This window comes from Poromitra crassiceps, assembly GCF_964638095.1.
Source record: "Poromitra crassiceps genome assembly, chromosome: 10".
In the NCBI taxonomy this organism is placed as follows: Eukaryota; Metazoa; Chordata; class Actinopteri; order Beryciformes; family Melamphaidae; genus Poromitra; species Poromitra crassiceps.
This window is the reverse complement of record NC_139631.1, coordinates 13,811,568-13,816,567: the sequence shown is the minus strand read 5'-3', so window position 1 is coordinate 13,816,567 and position 5,000 is coordinate 13,811,568. Positions and strand designations below refer to the sequence as shown.

The 5,000-nt window shown below is 44.5% G+C and overlaps 1 protein-coding gene across 1 annotated transcript in view; it reads left to right on the top strand.

Annotated features, from left to right (window-relative positions):
- The window catches only part of pde4d (phosphodiesterase 4D, cAMP-specific), a gene marked incomplete at its 5' end in the record, with an annotated part of 221,962 nt that overhangs the window by 207,731 nt on the left and 9,231 nt on the right, over positions 1–5,000 (top strand). The window lies entirely within an intron of this gene.

The window sequence follows — 5,000 nt, the reverse complement described above, 5'->3', positions numbered from 1 at the left end:
GTGTCTGTGTGTGTGTGTGTGTGTGTGTGTGTGTGTGTGTGTGTGTGTGTGTGTGTGTGTGTGTGTGTGTGTGTGTGTGTGTGTGTCTGTGTGTATAGTACGCATGCGTGTGAGTGACGTGTCTGTGTGTCTCTCGGTGTGTGCGGTCACGATTCAGTATGTTCTCATTGGATCTTCGGGGAGCCACAGTCAAAGCCCTCCTCCGCTCTCAGAATGCGCTGTATCTCTCTGCCTCCTGGAGCATGGCTTCCTTTCCTCTGGATATTCACCAACATGAAGCATCAGTTATGGACTCTATCCTGCCCGTTTACATTGACACAAGCTCTGAGCGGTTCCTCAGCTTGAGCTCTTTTATTGGCTAGTTGCAGGCGGTGTTTTCGTTTGGCTACAGTAGCTCTATAGTGCTCTCTCCCCCGTCTCTCCCCCATCATCCCAACTGTATTTGGGTATAGACCTTTTTATTTCTGGAACTATTTGACCTTGTTCCTTTCTATTTCTGAAACTATTTTGTTGCTCTGCCAAAATGCCTGAAGCCAATTATCTCCTCTCTGTCTGCTGGGGATATATAAAGGTAAGATGTAGTCTGCGATCGATTTATTTCAATTAATCATGATTTGTTTATTTATTTATTTTTATTTATTTATTTATTTATTTATTTTTGACGTCTGCTAAAATATGATTTTTGTGACAACTATCTGCACAGCACAGATAAGATAGCCTGATGTCACAGAAATCGTTTCAAGCAGAGGTTTATCCCTGTGCGAACATGTATGACCACAAATAGAAAGCAGATACATGTATGTAACAGCATGCTTACCATGGAACAGCGCTTGTCATGGGTGTGACATTTCTGGATGCATTATCCATTTTAACAGAGGTGAGGCTGTTCACACTGTCGTTGCCTATCAATTGTGTTGACATGGCTGGATCGGTGTACAGCACAGAAAAGCAGGAGGGTTGAAGAGGGTTTAAGAGGGTTTCCATATAACATCATTACTGCATTATTATACTGTACTTGCAAATTTATATGACTGCTTTGCTGACTGAAGCTGACTGACTGTCAACCCTCAAAATGCTTGAGCTAACTGACTGACAACCCTCAAAATACTCGAGTGACATCACTGATGGCAATCACTCACTGTTCACATCACTGATGACCTCAGAATTACTCGAGTGACATCACTCGGAAGGCTGACTGACTCATAACCCGGAGTACAAATTGTCATCAGTGGCCGGCAGCCAGCTGGCTGCCTGGCAATATTTTTGTCAGGCAGCCAGATGATGGATGACTTCATCAGTGATGTCATAAGTAACACACGTTGCCTGGCATATAGCGAATTCGGGCTTGTTTAATTTTCACAGCACAAAGGCTAAAATAGAGATTAAAATACAGTAGTAAACATCTAAGAGCTTCATGTAGATGTTTTTAGGTCACCAATCCTCCAGATATACATATGACAGTAAAGTTGAACTTTAACTTGAGGCAGCTATGTTGCTCTATTTTTTCAAATGTCTATAAAACAAGCAAAATATCTTTCAATATCACTGCGATGCATTTGTTTGACATGTATTTATATTCTTGTATATATAATATAGCTGTACCTGGCATGTATTTGTCACTAGGTCTTAATACCTTACACATTACAGATGGTACTTTGCATCCGATATCGCCATTTAAAAAAACGTGCACAGGCCCAAGGGATGTAATTCAATAGGATTTGAATACACAGCTGCGCAGTAAGCTCGTGTTGCAATGGCCTATTTTAAGTGATCACTATTGATTTATGTAATCAATCAATCTACATACATTATGCATTTGGACTGAAGCCAGAATGATTCAGACAACAAGGTAGTAGTAGGTAGTGGCTTTATTGAAGAGGTTTTGTTGTGCAATCCGTTTTGTAATCCTCTTGTTTCACAATCACTTTGGTCAATCTTTGACTTCAAGCAGTCTCCTTCCTCCATGTCAGTCAGTTTGCTCTTCAAGTCAAAGGGCCGGAGCTTCATTTGGGTCTGCCACTCCTATTAGCATCAGGGGAGTAAAAGGTGAGGATGAGGGAGAGAGAAGCAGGTGATGCAGGAGAGGGGGGGGGGGGGGAACGAAAGTGAGAGAAAGAAATTGTGGAAATGGGTTACTGATGACGTCCGTCACAGTCGACATCTGACCTGTGTTTGTGCAAATGTGTGTTTCACGAGTGGTGAAATTCCTGGATATGATTTCTTCATACCTGTCCTGTTCCTAATGATAATTTGCTTTATCAATTGCATTTGTCGTTTCTGTCCTCTATTTGGTGTGATCTTCTGCTCTTACAGTAACTAGCCAAGCGGGTCTGGGTTTGTCCACTATAGTATGTTTAACGTGAAGACACTGTAATTCTCCACACAAGCTTTCCACAGCCTTTTGGCAGATCGATGATTTGAGAGTTTGAATCCCACCGTGCTTTCAAACTGTTCTGCCTCTCTTGGTCTGATCTTGATGTAAAAGTTGTGTTCATCTTGCATGAAATTTTGAATATTTTGGGCCAGGCGAAATGATTAATCCAAAGTTTGTCTTTGTAGACCAAGAGACCGTTGGCACACACACACCTAGCATGATGTCCACACCCTCAGAATCATTAGCATGGTGCAGGTCCACCTCATACAGAGACAGCTTCTTGGCATTTTCTAGAAACTGGACATCGGCCTGCGCTGGTGTCATTCCCCTGTCCCCGGACTCGTGGAGTTCAAGACTCTTCTCTGTCTCTTTGTTGTGATTGGGCACAAAGTTCAGCTGGCCGATGCAGTCGAGGGGTCGAGGCTGGTCAGGCTTAAAAAAATGTCAGTTCACTGGACAATGTCATTGGGACATCAGCCGATGTCCATGCATAAGTGACATCATTGAACATTGTGACATCATCACAGGCCCAAGGGATGTGATTCAATATAATTTCAATACACAGCTGCGCGCAGTAAGCTCTCTGCAGTGTTGCAATGGCCTATTTTAAGTGATCAATATTGATTTATGTAATCAATCAATCTACTTATGCATTTGGGCTGAAGCCAGAATGATCCAGAGAAGGTAGTGGCTTTGTTTAAGAGGTTTTGTTGTGCAATCAGTTTTGTAAGCCTCTTGTTTCACAATCACTTTGGTCAATCTTTGACTTCAAGCAGTCTCCTCCATGTCAGTCAGTGTGCTCTTCAAATCAAAGGGCGGAGCTAAATTTCATCTTGGCCTTCCTCACCAGTTGAAGAGAAGACTGAAAGATGGAGGTGTGGCCATCGCCTCCTCCTCTTTCACTCTCCACATCTCCTGCCTGCTCCTTCTGCTCCTCTCCTCCTTCCCCCTCTGCCATCGGCTTAGTGTCCTCAGGACTTTTCTCTGCACTCTCTTCTACCTTCTCCTGCGTTAGGCTAATTGCTGGTGCTCCATCCAGACTAGGGCTGATGCGGAACATAGAGCCCAAGGTCAAGAGGCGGGCCTTGGTTTTGGGAGGTTCTGGTATTTTGGGAGGTTCTGGTGTGTTTAATGTGAAGAAACTGTGATGCTCCACAAAAACTTTCCACAGCCTTCTGAGAGATTGATGATTTGAGAATTTGAATCCCACCATGCCTCCAAACGGCTCCGCCTCTCCTGGTCTGATCTTGATGTAAAAGTTGTTCATCTTGTATGAAACCTTGGCTATTTTGGGCCAGGTGAAATTATTAATCCGAAGTTTGTCTTTGTAGACCAAGAGACCGTTGGCACACACACCTAGCATGATGTCCACACCCTCAGAATCCTTAGCATGGTGCAGGTCCACCCCATACAGAGACAGCTTCTTGGCATTTTCTAGAAACTGGACATCGGCCTGCGCTGGTGTCATTCCCCTGTCCCCGGACTCGTGGAGTTCAAGACTCCTCTCTGTCTCTTTGTTGTGATTGGGCACAAAGTTCAGCTGGCCGATGCAGTCGAGGGATCGAGGCTGGTCAGGCTTACAGTCGCCTAACTCTGCCTGCAGTGGGTATGACTCCAACACAGTGTGAGTGATGGATGAGCAAGGTAGTCGACCTGATGCCACATCTTCACGGAGCTGGAGACATAACAGGTACCTGGTAATGTCCTCAGTAAGCAATGAGGGCTCGGGAGGGTAGAACTTGACGTTGAATGCAAACTGCCATTTGTTACTGCATATCTGTCTCTTGATTTCCTTAATGGGATCCAACCAACACCTCTGTTCATGGCTGTCCATATATGTCAGGCCAAAGTAGTCCTGTTCCATTAGCTTGAGGTGCTCACACACCTCAGAGAATAAAGACTGGCCCTTGGCACGTTTCTCCATCTCACAGGGAAAGTCGTTCCTGTCCAGCAGGGTCACGTGACACACAACCAGCTTCATCTTGGCCTTCCTCTCCAGAGAAAGACACTGAGAGATGGAGGTGTGTCCTCCCTCTCTTTCATTCTCAACGTTCACTACTTCATGTGTTTCCTCTGTAGCCTTCTCTGATTGGTCAGGCTGAGGAGCTGTTTCCTCTGCTTTCTCAGCGTTCACTACTTCCTGTGTTTCCTCTGTAGCCTTCTCTGATTGGTCAGGCTCAGCAGCTGTTTCTTCTGCTTTCTCATTCACCTCTGTCTCAGGACTCACTTCTTTTGGCATGGTGTGATGTTGAGATTTTGAGTTGCTGAATTGCACTTATAGCTTCTCAGGAAGGACATCAGTTCACTGGTCAATGTCACATTAGCCGTGATTTATGACATCACAGATTATGTCACTGATGATGTCATAATGTCCATGCATAATGTTGATCCTCTGTGATTTATGACATCGCTGATGATTGATACTATTGACATGACTGGCAACAGTCATTGCTCAAGTGGCATCACTGATGACATCAAAATTGCGAGTGACATCACTGATGAGGACATCACATACTGATGGGGGACGGGAGAGCGGAGGGTTTTACAGAATGTAGGGAAACAGTGGATGGATAAATCCAGAAGGAGGTGGTAATGCAACATAACGGATGCCAACTGCCATAAAACA